The 14,942-nt window shown below is 38.1% G+C and overlaps 1 protein-coding gene across 3 annotated transcripts in view; it reads right to left on the minus strand.

Annotated features, from left to right (window-relative positions):
- The window catches only part of SLC7A11 (solute carrier family 7 member 11), a 209,666-nt gene that overhangs the window by 79,131 nt on the left and 115,593 nt on the right, over nucleotides 1-14,942 (minus strand). The gene's annotated exons all lie outside the window — the stretch shown is intronic.

Below are 14,942 nucleotides of genomic sequence, written 5' to 3' on the forward strand. Positions count from 1 at the left end.
AATATGTGAAGTGTTTACCTGCCCCCCATTCTTGATAACACAGTATTAACAAACTTAGGTATCTTAGTCAGTCTTAATAGGTAAGAGATGTTATTTCAGTGCAATACTAATTTGTATGTCTTCTTTTATGATTAAGATTGAGTACCCTTTCATAGTTTTAAGAGTTAAGCATATCATCTTTTTAATGAATTATTTGTTTATATCATTTCCACACATTTCTACTCGGTAATGTGCCAGAGTAAAGCCTCTTGGAACACATTGAAGATTTTGTGCCAAGATTCCTAGTCCCAGAAATCTACTTAGAAATGATAGCCTTGACGTCAATAAATAGAAAAATTCAAGGAAATAAGAGGCTTGCCCTTCAAAGAATCCAACATCAATTAGTACTACCTCTGTTCCTTATTTCCCTCCTTGCATATCCTAAATACAAATTTTATGGTATTTTTTTATAGAAAGAAAAGAAAATTTAACTTTCTAGGATCAGCCACTTATTCCCATTCTGTTGCTTCTCAAGTGTTTCTGAGATTGAATGAAATACAGTAACACTGTGTTGAAAGAAAGCACAATGAGAACAAAGGTTATTGTCCAGTTGTTCAGCAGGGGGTGGAAGGCGTGGAATCCCACACACATGTTCACCTGTAATTTTCTCTTTGTTTCAGACTTTAATGAGAAGCCGTGATGTCCCATTGCTTTGTTCAGATTCAAGGCCTCTGTGCTAGCATCAACTGTTCAAGAGCAGTTCACCCAGACTCACCTTCCCCTTTTGTTTTTATCTTTTTTTTTCTCTCTTTTTGCCACTGATAATTGCACCAAAATAAACAGCTTTCCTATGGTGCTCAACAGCATTCAAATGTGCCAGGGCAAAGACCCCTTTTCTAGAAAATGAAATAAAACATATGGAAGGGAACTAAGAACTCTTGTCAAAATTATTCCACTGTGAAATTAGTTACATTCCACAAGAAAACATAATCACACCGAGGGGTTCTTTCTTCAGTGACTCTCACACAAACTGCAGCAGGAAAAAAAAAAAAAATCTAGCGTTCAGCTTCATAAGCTGTCAGTGCCATTGGCTACCTAAACCCATTCATATTTGATTATTTTCAGTCCACTGCAATTTCTATACAGCCCTGGTGGATATTTCTTTGGTTCATTGAATAAAACATTCACATCAGTCCATGATTGTGTTGCTGCTGTCTTTGCTATAATTAACACAGCAACAGATTAAAAAATACTACTTAAAATAACTGGTATACATTCACTTCCAAACAGAATACACATAAAAAAGATTATTCAACAGAGAGCTGCCAAATGTACTGTAAACTGGAAGTGTTTCAATATCACTTAAACACTCGGCTAGAAGCTAAGTGAACCACATCTCTGCTGTCAGCAGAGCATGAAACTCTGAGATTTGTTTCACTTTCCATCCAGTCTCTGCCAGTTAAAACTAAAGACTTCTACAGGCTAAATACATATTTCCATTTTTACTGGCATTGTCCACTTACTCTTTTCTAAGCAATACAGTTCCTTCTCAAGGATGCTTGATCCTTTTATGAAGATGATATTCTGAAAAGCATTATGGTCTGACAAACTTTTCCAAATTCCATCACCACCCTCATCTCTATGAAGCCTTTCTTGGGTGCACACAGTTGTGAATGACACGATAGAGAGAATCTAATAGATGCCATTCCTTTTCCTATGAGAACATATCACTCACACACACACACATACACACACACACTTGGGTGCACACAGTTGTGAATGGCACCATAGAGAAAATCTAATAGATGCCATCCCTTTTCCTATGAGAATATATCACTCACACACACACACACACACACACACACACACACACACCCCAGAAAGAAACAAATGCAAACAGAAAACCTGCTCCAAATCTCCACTGAATTCCCTTTTCTTATCAAATCAAATAAAATGTTCTCAGCATGTCAGAGACTCCCACCATATAAGCCTAGATTATCTGTCTCTCCCCACTGTGCTCTACCAATCACTTGAGTGCATCTCCTATTCCTAATAAACCAGATTACTTGCAGTTCCTGTGACATTAGCATTTTCTCCTGATCTGATCCTGCCCCCCAAATAAGCAGAGAATTGGGGCCCTGGAGTCTACAGTAGGGTACGTTAGATGCCCGATTCAGAGGGAAGGGAGGGAAGGGCCTAGGAAGAAGTATTCCTTGTAATCTTATCTATGGGTAGCTGGCATGCAACTAAGAAAATCATCTGAGCCAGATCATCCCTCAGAGTTGCTATGGAGGAAAGTCATGCAGACCAAACAAGTTGTCAGTTTAAATGAGTGCTGCAGAAATAAAGCTTCGGTGATGAAACCAGGATGAGAGAGATAGGAGACAGGAAATATTTAAAAGTGGAGGGGTTGAGATGCAGTCAAAAGCTGCAGAAATGAGAGATCTAATGACTCCCTATAATTGCTGCATCTCTGGGCAGCTGGGGACAGAGTATGAAGGATGTGAGTGGAACTAAGTGCCACCTCAGGGCTTCTACTCATGGCATTCTCTCCGCAAGGAATGTCTTCTCCACTCGTCCCAATCATACCCATTCATCAAAACCCATCTCAAATACCATATTTTCCAAAAAACCTGTACCTATCCCTTCAAAAGGGGCCACCGTCCCTCTTTTTCACTTCATCAGACATGGTTGGTACTTCTTCATGGCCTTTCTTAGGTAGATTGTATATTACAGTCTTCAGTTTATTTGGCCTTTTACTATATTATATATACTGTGAAATTATGGATTTCTTCTTAATATCAACTCTGTGTCTGTGCAGTTTCTCAGTCATGTCCGACTCTTTGGGGCCCCATGGACTGTAGCCCACCTAGCTCTTCTGCCCACGGCATTTTCCAAGCAAGAATACTGGAATGGAGTGCCATTTCCTATTCCAGCTGATCTTCCCAACCCAGGGATTGAATCTGCATCTTGTGTCTCCTGCATTGGCAGGTCGATTCTTTACCACTAACACCACCCGGGAAGCCCAATATCAACTGTAGCAACTACAAACCCTGGTGCATAACTGTTGCTCAATAAATACTGTTAACATTACTTTAACTAACATCTAGGTAGGGAAGAAATATTTGCATGATCTATGGAACAAGGAAGAGGGTAAAAGGTCCAAATATGTCTCTAGGTGTTCTCCCAGTCGGCCAGCATCACTGGCATTCCCATGATATGTTTTACAGAGATAACTAGATATGTTCAGCTTATATTGAATATTTATCATGGGCCTATCAGTCAATTTGCTCATATGTCAGAGGAAAATTATTCACTATATTCTCAAGGTATACGAAGAATGTTTAATAAATATCACTGCAAAAATATAGAAATGTCCATTTTAATATTCTCTTCAGTTTTTCTGGGCACAGCCAGGAAGCCATTTCATCCCACCTAAAATTCTGAGACCAAGACTAATTTAGGTTATGTTGTGACTAAAATTTAGTTTGCTTTCTTATTTAACAATTCTCTCTCACTGTATTATCTTTTTGATAAATACGTCATTTTGGAAATAGATGCTTGATATACATATTTCATATAAACCAATGGTAGGATCCATAGGAAAAATCTTACACTGTTCCTGGGAATAAAATACATGAATGTTGTTTGTGTCAGCTGCTAGAAAGATTGAGGTCAAAGTTTCAGCCAAGCTATAGCAAAGCCTATTGGACATTATGGAATATAATCTATGTTTAAACATTATCCCCAGATTTACTTTACTTTTCCTACTGATTTCCCTATTTTCCTATTTTTTTACCTAAAAAAAAAATGGTATAAGTCCTTTTAAATACTTTTTATTTTAAAAATGAAGGGTATAAGTAATAAATACATAAAATTAATCTACTTTTCTTGAGACTGAGATATCCTGAAGTCAAATATATTACACAGGTATATAATCCTATTAAATAAAAAGAAATTACCAGCTTTAGGTATATTTTCTTAAAAGTAGAATGATTTTAAAACTAGTTGGAAGGTACAGGAAAAATCTATTGATTTCCTAATTTGCTCCTAATGTTGATATAAGCCATTTATTCATTTTTATCTATTTTTTCCCCTCTAAGGGTAAGGTAAATAAAACTTCCACCTGGCGACCTCACTTTTACAATTCTATCATAAAGTACAAAGGTGAGAAATCTTGGCTTTCAAAATTCCTTGCAATACTCACAGAGCTATAAAGTTATAAGAAATGCAGAGTGGTAATATTCATTAAGAACCTTGCTTTCCAAGGCTACAGCCATGCATCAAATAAACAAACTATAAATATGATATACTATTGGCTATTCATCATTTGAAAGACTGTACATACCTTAAAATGGGCATCCCTGATAGCTCAGTTGGTAAAGAATCTGCCTGCAATGCAGGAGACTATGGTTCGATTTCTGGGCTGGTAAAATCCCCTGGAGAAGGGACAGGCTACACACTCCAGTATTCTTGGGCTTCCCTTGTGGCTCAGCTGGTAAAGAATCTGCCTGCAATGCGGGAGACCTGGGTTTGCTCCCTGGGTTGGGAAGATCCCTGGAGAAGGAAAAGACTACCCACTCCAGTATTCTGGCCTGGAGAATTTCATGGACTGTATAGTTCATGGGCTCGCAAAGAGCGACTTTCACACTATTCACAAACACACCTTTAAAATATGTAGTTCTCTCACTAAAATAAGATGAAAACTTAGAATTTGAAGCTTATTAACAGCAAAATCACTGCAAGTGTCATGAAATTTTGTCAGAAGTTATTTCCAAAATTGCCTATCTTTAGTAATGCCATGTCATACATATTTTGCTTTCATTTGTATACTTTCATTTCCAATTAAAATGTTTCAAAAATTAATGTTTTGAGTAAAAAGAGTCATTAAAAGGCCAATGCAAAATGCAAAATTTCACAAAAACAGTCATTTTAAAAATGTCTCAGATTAAAAGGCTTTTTATGAACTGGTTATTTAAATGTGTGGAAGTGAGCAAATGTTGTATTATTGCTGATGCAAAAGAAGACACTTGCTGTGTGGGCAGAGAATGTGGAAGCTATTTGTGAAGGGAAGAGTTTGTCACTTGAATTAATGTGGTAGACTTGCCTCATAAGTCATCTCCACCATCCTGCTCTGCTACACTGCTGGGAAGAGTCGAGGTCAATATTCTACTCATTTAGAACATACAGAGCCTATTTATTTACTAAAGGACTCATATCCCTTCACGTGGTCAGCATACAATAAGACTCAGAATAAAAGCTTCTTTAAGAAACCAATTATTCAGGAAAATGAATAAACTATTACACTTGAACAAATATGTCAAAATCCTGCTTGCTCTCCTCTGATGCTGAATGCCATGACTCGCCTATCCACATAGAGGAGGTGGTCACCTACCAACTCAGATTTCAGTCCTACCGAATAGGTTCCTTATTACAATGCAATATTGTTTCTCTCTTTATGCATTCCTTGAAGCCCTGATTTCTATTATATTTTCCCAAAATCCTTAAAAAGGAACAAAGCATTCCTGTGTGCAATAGGATTTAAGAATTGAACTTGTTTATGCAGAAAGAGTGCTGTATTCAACATGGCAGCCAAGCTCTCAAAAAGCAAAAAGTGAAAGCAGTACATGGGAATTAGAGAAAAAGAGACACTGCAAGTGTTAAAAACAAACTTTAAGGGGGTCAGCATTTTGTTTCTGGTTCACTTTTTGCTGAAGGTAAGAACATACTCCATGTACCTAGGACAAGAATTCATTCTGAATATTCATACTGATGATTTCTATTTATGGGAAATAATCATAGCTGGTCATAAAAATAACTGAATACTGAGAAAATGGACTCTTCTTGGCCCTGTGGGCCAGTTTCCAACAGTGAACATATTCTTGGTAATATTTTGTTCCCATAGATTCACAAAGAGTGGCTGCTTTGGTTTTCTTGTCCAGAGAATTGGTCCATTCAGCACATCCATATGGTGCCCTAGATTCTATTGAAAAGTCAGTGAATCATGTGGGTGAATGGACCACTTCTGTGTCCTCATTTTCTTCTCTATTATTTGGGGTTTTAAAACTTTGGTGTGAGTTTATTTTAATCGCTAACTATTAATATTGTCTTTATGCTGTGCTCAGTCACTCAGTCGTGTCTGACTCTTTGTGACCCCATAGACTGTAGCCCTCCAGGCTCCTCTGTCCTTGGGATTCTCCTGGCAAGAATACTGGAGTGGGTTGCCATTTCCTGCTTCAGTCTCTAGCTGGTTAGAACTGTTGAAAGGAGCTGAGAAAATGGTGGAAAAAGGCAAAAGGCTGGGAAAAGACTCAAGGTTGGCACAGGCATGTGGCCAACTAGCATGTCCATTTCCTAATGCTCCAGAAAGATCTCTGGAAACGCATTAAGCGTTTCTGCTAGTCTTTGCTTCAAACCAAACTGATCAGCAACTTCTTTCAGAGGATATTTTAAAAATACTCATTGAGCACTAATTATACCTGAAGCACTGTTAGAGAGACTTTCAATTACAAAAATATATTTTTTAAATAATTCCTGTTTTCACAGAGCTCGGGGTCCTTGTGAAGTCACCATGGAAGTAATACATCTGAATAAAAACTACTATAATGACTGGGGGCAGGTTATGAAGAGATGAAAGCATCTCAGGAGATAAGATATTGAAGGGTATTCTAGCAGAAGAAACAAAGACTATGATAAACAAAGCATTATAAAACTCTGATTGAGAAATATAGTATTATTTCAACATACGAGAACCAGGGAGTCACTTCCACTTTCTCACCAACTGGGGGGATAATAATACAACTGGGGCTTTGTGTTTCTACCCCATGCACTTTTAGCTACTTCCTGTTTCTATTTATGTACCATTAGCTGGTTGCCTGGACTCTCTGCTACCACATGTTCATCATCCCTGCTCCTCTTTCATTTCTTTATGAAAAATGACTCAATTTCTGTAAGCAAATTTTCTCATAGGTCTCTATTTCCCTATAATCGTATCATCTTTAGACCTTTCCTTGACCATTTGTAAGCTCTCTAAATTCAACTGTAACGGAGTTTTCAGAAGGGCAGAGGAATCAAACCGGGAGCAAATCAAAATTGGTTTCCCTTCTCCCCTGCGAACTATGGTTAAAATGAATATTAAAAAAAATCTATGAAGACACTAAACAGATAGGAGATCTTTTAAAACTAATGAGAAGAAAAATGAAGCAAAAAAGGAACTAATCCCCACTTCCGCCTGTGGAGGAAACACTGTCACAGGGGCAAGAGTGGCGATGCAGCCACTGGAGGGCTCTCCCACCTCGTCTCTCTGAGCTTTCCATGTGATATAAAGCAATCAAACCCTTGGCGCCCGCTTCAGGCCTGGATTCGAGTTGCATCCCTGTGCTTGTAAAAACCCTCCATTCAGCTGCAACAGAGGGGACTAACTTAGTTCTCACAGCCAGTAAGAAAGCACATGGAGTAGACGTTCAGCTGCAGAACAGACAGGAATACACCGGATCTCAGGGGGCTTTCAGCAACCCAAAGCAGAAGAAATCAGGCAGAGCGCATACACCACAATCCAGAGCAGAAACACTCCCGCGTGTTCAGCTCACATTCACCACCCTTCCCTTTCTGCCCATTAGTTCTCCAATAACTGTCTTAGGTACTGACACTCTACCTCTCCCATTAGTAATATTCTCACTTGTCCACATATACTCTTGCTCTCAACCTCTTGGAATAAGAAATAGGATGGTAGAATGGCCACTATTCTCTTGAAAAGCAGATCCCATCTTCAGTTGTTTACTGAAAGGCTGACAAAAGTTCACTCCTACCAACCACTTCCAGAAAGTCAGAGAAGAAACTGCCCATCACCCTGAAGGAGAAAGAAAGGTAATTTCTCTGTGATTTTTAAATACATGAAAAGAAAAATATCTATTGCAGCATTAACTATAAACTGCACAAACATTAAATTGTTTTGAAGATTGATTAAGCTCCCAAGAGTTGCCATGATTAATGAATCAATGGCATCAGCAAATTTTATACAACAGAAACAAAACAATTGTGAAAAACCAACAAGCACAACTAAATTTGGTTGTAATTGGCTCAAGTCATCTTAGATGTCATGAAAACAGAAAATAAAACAGTATTAAATGGTACAGAGTCTAGGAATCCAATTTGTACTGAAAGTTTACTCTTAATTATAAACTTTTAGGGTAAGTTTTGGTTCATAATGAGTTCCCATTTTCAAGGATGTAGCTTTCTTATGCCGAACACATAGTTTACAATTAATGTAAGATGTTTTCCTATATTTTTGTATCTTTGACAAAAATACTTTATTTAACCCCTTTTCATATCCTTTATTTTTTTCTGCCTACTGGAATATATTTGAGATGAATGAATAAGCTATCCAATTTAGCAGGCATTTTCAACCCTTAAAAAGCTGATGTAAAGGTAGCTCTAAGAGACACCCAAGAAAATAGAATGGATCAGTAGGAAAACCTAAAGCAGAAGGGTCATCTCTGATCCTTTCTGCACCTCTTCTTATTGCCTATTGCAGGATATGGCATAGACTAGGTTCTCAGACTTGCTGGATGAAACTGGTTAAAGATGAATATTCTTATGTTGTAAGAATACAGTAAGTTATAATTTGTCACCCACTTCTTTCAGCATAACCTCCACAGAAGCAAGAGACCACCCTGACTCTTGGAAGTAAGCCTTGAAAGATGGATTTGCCAAAGGAAATGTCAATAAGGCCAGTTACAGGATCATCCATAATAATCAGATCAATCTGGGCTAAAAATTTAGTTCTGTTTGTGTGAATTAGAAGTGATATTATTGGAGTTTTAAGGAGTGAGACTTGACCACAGTTTAACTCAAAATGTCTCTTCAAGGAGGAGTCATGTAAAACAGAAAGAGCACTGAGGTAGCAGTCAGCTGACAGAACTCTATCTTGACTGATTGTGTCATTTTAAATGAATTTCTTTCATTTTTGAGGTCTCAGCGTGCTCATCTACAAAATGAAACAAGTTGAATTACCAAATTTTCTATGTATGTCAGGGTGAAACTTTTTAAGTAGTTTGTTGCCTTTCATCTAGAAAGCCAACAAATGTGAGAAATAACCATAATGGAGGTCTCTAAATTTTAATAATTATTTAACAACAAAAACTGAAATAAAAATGTGATGAAGGGGATATCTTATTCAATTTCTTTCCCAGGGCCTTGTCTTTCTTCATCATTTTTCTTCCTCATTTTTATGCTGTTAGTATTGTAGAGAGCATGTGTGTGCACATATGATCCCATTTTGACTACCTAGAGAGCTTAGGTTCTTGGATTTCCCATGAGTTTCAATTTGTCTGCCTGCACTGGCTCTTTGTGAGTTTTAGTAACTGTTTCTCTAATCTCCAACATCACCCACCCTTCCAGAACATCACTTCCTCAGCAAGGCCCCACATTTGTCTATAGTCTAATTTTCTCCACAAAGTCTAATAAATCTTTTATTCCCATGGAACCTAGAGTGGCTCTGTTTTCCTAACTGAAAGCTGATGAGTACAATGGCATGACATACCACGCTGACCACCAGTCAAGTCTCTGACTTGTTTGCGTATGTTGAGTCTCTACCTTCAAATCTCTTTGTCCTCAAGAAACCCCAAGGGAAAGGACAATGAACTTCCCTGATAATGTGATACGTGCAAAATCACTGCATATTATACACCTATTTTTTTAATTGGTGAATAACTACTTCACAATATTGTGGTGGTATCTGCCATAAATCAATATGAATCAGTCCTAATTATATGTATAAAACATACATGTTATATGTGTGTGTATATACACACACACACACATATATATATATGTGTGTATATATATATATATAGAGAGAGAGACTCTCCCACCATTTCACCGCTCCAGATCGTCTCAGAGCACCAGGCTGGGCTCCCTGTGTTATACACCTGTTCTTCATGGAACACGAGGTCTTAAGGACTGCTTCTTGCTAAAAAAAGTTCCCTGCCTATTCTGTGGGTATAAGAGAATTAGTATGAAAGAGAAATGTTTCTGGGCAGTTCTCTTTTTTAGCGTCATCTAAAACTGTTCCTGAAGGTAAGAAAGAGACTGGAAACTGGTTATCAGGTGGAACTCATCTCACTGTCCCCAAGACCTTCACACATTTTAAAATCTATATTTGCCTCCTAATAAAAACTAGGGTGAACTGCAGAAAATAGGAAAATGAAAAGTTGATATGAAGGAAGTATTTAATGAAAGTCAGTATCAGATGTAAATATAAAAGCAATAAATAAATATATAAAAAGAATAAAAGCAAAACTATTTTATTGACAAATAGGTTTCAAGTTGTTCAATGACACAGAAACATAATCACTAGTCCAAGCGAAGGAATGTATGACCTTCACTACTTTGAAAGGCACTGTCTTCTTGTCCTATTGTTTTTCTAGTCCATTTCTAAGTGGCAATGCCCTATCAAATGCTCAAATGCAAAAACTTGAGTTCAAATAATTGTCAACACTTATCTGGACTCTTTTTTATTCCATCTTACATTTCTAAATCATGTTTATTTCATAAAGCTAAACTCAAGCCAGATGAAATCCCTTGACAAAAGAATCGAACAAGTCCAAATTGATCTCTTAAGTGGATCAATAGAAACTTAACTGAAATGGATTGGGGATTTTATCAAACTTGATGTAGTAGAACACTAATAAGATCACTTCCAATTCACACATATAGAACTAAATTTTCAGCACAAATTGATCTTATTACTAAGGATGAATGGTCACCTTTAATAATGGATTAAAGTGCTAAAGAATTCTCTTTTTATTCAAAAATCTTTTTTTTTCTTTTAAACTATTGGAGATTGCCTTAACTTTCTCTCTTACACTGAACTTTACTCACTTTTTACATGATCAGGTTTGAGGTTTAGGATTGTTTTAATTTTCATAATTTGACCTGGATTTTTAAACTCAGAAATATCTTTTGATGTGTTCTCAAAGGAGAATTTTGTAACAGCCAGAAAAGCCATTATGATATAAATGTATTGCTCCAATAAACCATAACATTCCTACAAGCTGTTTGTAAAACAGTGCAAATAATAGTTAGTAAAGCTGTCAGTATGACAAAGGATTGTACATTTGAAGTGCTAGCTTTGTCTATTTGTGACTATTACTATGATAATCAGATATGTTTCTTAGATCTGTTACATGCTAGAATCTATTAATATTATTCATAAAATGTATGCATGAAAATTTGATGATCTATATTGGTTGTGGTAAAGACTTAATATAGTTAAGAATAAAGGCCAAAGACTCTATCACTTTAAAAAACCCTAATCAGCCTCTAATCCATTTGAAATATCAGAAGATTTATCCATCCTAAAATCCATCTCTTCATGTCTACCTGCAGGGACTGGCTTCTGCAATGGTGTCAAATGTTAGTTCAGACTGCTCCCAGCAAGTTTTGCTGCTCTTCAGAGAAAACAAAGAGAACTGCTAAGAAATGTTCAGATACTTGGAGATTTTATTGGACACTTTGCTAGTGAATGCATGTGGATGTAACTTTTCCAGAACTTTTCTTCCTCCATTTCATATTAGTTAAATAGATCCGAAAGAAGAAAACATCTCTCTCTATACCTAAGAAAATGTTCAAACATTCATGTAAGACTTTGTATCCTGTTCTTACACTCACTTTTGCCTACTGGTGGGTGTGCTCTGAATTATAAATTCTTAACTATATTTGCAAACATTTAAGGTGTGCTGCAGTCCATGAGGTCACAAAGAATTGGACACAACTGAGTAACTGAACTGAACTGAAACATATTTGTGCTTCAGTAAGAAAAGGCAGAGGAACCAGAGATCAAATTGTCATCATCTGCTGGATCATCAAAAAAGCAAGAGAGTTCCAGAAAAACATCTATTTCTGTTCTAATGACTATGCCAAAGCCTTTGACTGTGTGGATCACAAGAAACTGTGGAAAATTCTGAAGGAGATGGGAATACCAGACCACCTGACCTGCCTCTTGAGAAACCTGTATGCAGGTCAGGAAGCAACAGTTAGAACTGGACATGGAACAACAGACTTGTTCCAAATAGGAAAAGGAGTACGTCAAGGCTGTATATTGTCACCCTGCTTATTTAACTTATATGCAGAGTACATCATGAGAAACACTGGGCTGGAAGAAGCACAAGCTGGAATCAAGACTGCCGGGAGAAATATCAATAACCTCAGATACAGAGATGACACCATCCTTATGGCAGAGAGCAAAGGGGAACTAAAGAACCTCTTGATGAAAATGAAAGAGGACAGTGAAAAAGCTGACTTAAAACTCAACATTCAAAAAAACTAAGGTCATGGCAACCAGTCCCATCACTTCATGGCAAATAGATGGGGAAACAATGGAAACAGTGACAGGCTTTATTTTGGGGGGCTCCAAAATCACTAGATGGTGACTGCAGCCATGAAATTAAAAGACACTTGCTCCTTGGAAGAAAAGCTATTACCAACCTAGGTAGCATATTAAAAAGCAGAGATATTATTGCACGGACAAAGGTCCTTATTGTCAAAGCTAAGGAATTTCCAGTAGTCATGTATGGATGTGAGGGGTGGACCATAAAGAAAGCTGAGCGTGGAAGAATTGATGCTTGTCAACTGTGGTGTTGGAGAAGACTCTTGAGAGTCCCTTGGGTAGCAAGGAGATTATACCAGTTGATCCTAAAGGAAATCATCCCTGAATATTCATTGGAACGACTGATGCTGAAGTTCCAATCCTTTGGCACCTGATGAAAACAACTGACACACTGCAAAAGACCCTGATGCTGGGAAAGACTGAAGGCGGAAGGAGAAGGGGACGACAGAGGATGAGATGGTTGGATGGCATCACAGACTCAATACACATGAGTTTGAGCCAGCTCTGGGCGTTGGGGATGGACAAGGAAGTGTTGCATACAGCAATCCATGGGGTCACAAAGAGTTGGACACAACTGAGCAATTGAGCTGATATATGGAATATGGGAAGATCACCTGGAGAAGAGCATGGAAACCCACTCCAGTATTCTTGCCTGGAGAATCCCCATGGACAGAGGAGCCTGGCGGGCTACAGTCCATAGGGTCGTAAAGAGTCGGAGAAAACTGAAGCAACTTAGCACACGGGTCTAAAGCCCTAGAAATTTCTGCAGTGTCTTTTTCCCCAACCATGGGATGCCTTCTCTGTTCATCATTGCCCAAAGGCTTGTGCGCATGCACACACACACACACAAACACACAAATGCTGATTTGTCTAAAGTAGATTTGGATATGTGTTTCTTTTTTTTTTTTTTAATTTTTTTATTAGTTGGAGGCTAATTACTTCACAACATTTCAGTGGGTTTTGTCATACATTGATATGAATCAGCCATGGATTTACACGTCTTCCCCATCCCAATCCCCGCTCCCACCTCCCTCTCCACCCGATTCCTCTCGAAACATCCCACCCTCGCCTTCTCCCACAGAGTTCAAAAGTCTGTTCTGTATTTCTGTGTCTCTTTTTCTGTTTTGCATATAGGGTTATCGTTACCATCTTTCTAAATTCCATATATATGTGTTAGTATGCTGTAATGTTCTTTGTCTTTCTGGCTTACTTCACTCTGTATAAGGGGCTCCAGCTTCATCCATCTCATTAGGACTGGTTCAAATGAATTCTTTTTAATGGCTGAGTAATATTCCATGGTGTATATGTACCACAGCTTCCTTATCCATTCATCTGCTGATGGGCATCTAGGTTGCTTCCATGTCCTGGCTATTATAAACAGTGCTGCAATGAACATTGGGGTGGATATGTGTTTCTAAAAGTAATAATACCATAAGTGTCACACACATTTTTTTTACAATTGGGAAATGTAATTAATATAAAAAATGAACAAGATATTATAAATATTATTAAGTGACATGCAATTACCACTGACATCCCTGCAGTCTCTCCTGTGTGTGTGTGTTTGTGTGTGTGCATGCACACACACATGTGCTTAATAGTTGAGTTCCGTCCAACTCTTTGAGGCCACTCGGACTATGTCCATCAAGCTCCTCTGTCCATGGGATTCTCCAGGCAAGAACACTGGAGTAGGTTGTCATTTCTTATTCCCAGGGATCTTCTGGATCCAGGGATTGAACCTGAATCTCCTGCATGGGCGGGCAGATTTTTTACTACTGTGCCACCTAGTTCAGTTCAGTTGCTTAGTAGTGTCCGACTCTTTGTGACCCCATGGACTGTGGCATGCCAGGCCTCTCTGTCCATCACCAACTCCCGGAGCTTACTCAAACTCATATCCATTGAGTCGGTGATGCCATCCAACCACCTCAACCTCTGTCATCCCCTTCTCCCGCCTTCAATCTTTCCCAACATCAAGGTCTTTTCAAATGAGTCAGTTCTTCGCATCAGGTGACCAAAGAATTGGAGTTTCAGCTTTAACATCAGGCCTTCCAATGAATATTCAGAACTGATTTCCTTTAGGATAGACTGGTTGGATCTCCTTGCAGTCCAAAGGACTCTCAAGAGTCTTCTCCAACACCACAGTTCAAAAGCATCAATTCTTCAACGCTCAGCTTATTTTATCATCCAACTCTCACATCCATACATGACTACTGGAAAAACCATAGCCTTGACTAGATGGCCTTTGTTGGCAAAGTAATGTCTCTGCTTTTTAATATGCTATCTAGGTTGGTCATAAATTTTCTTCCAAGGAGTAAGCATCTTTTAATTTCATGGCTGCAGTCATCATCTGTAGTGATTTTGGAGCCTAAAGAAAGAAAGAAAGTCTGCCATTGTTTCCACTGTTTCCCCATCTTTTTGCCATGAAGTGATAGGACTGGATGCCATGATCTTCGTTTTCTGAATGTTGAGCTTTAAGCCAACTTTTTCACTCTCCTCTCACTTTCATCAAGAGGGTCTTTAGTTCTTTTTCACTTTCTGCCATAAGGGTGGTGTCATGTGCATATTTGAGGTTATT

The sequence above is a fragment of the Dama dama genome, chromosome 5 (assembly GCF_033118175.1).
Source record: "Dama dama isolate Ldn47 chromosome 5, ASM3311817v1, whole genome shotgun sequence".
In the NCBI taxonomy this organism is placed as follows: Eukaryota; Metazoa; Chordata; class Mammalia; order Artiodactyla; family Cervidae; genus Dama; species Dama dama.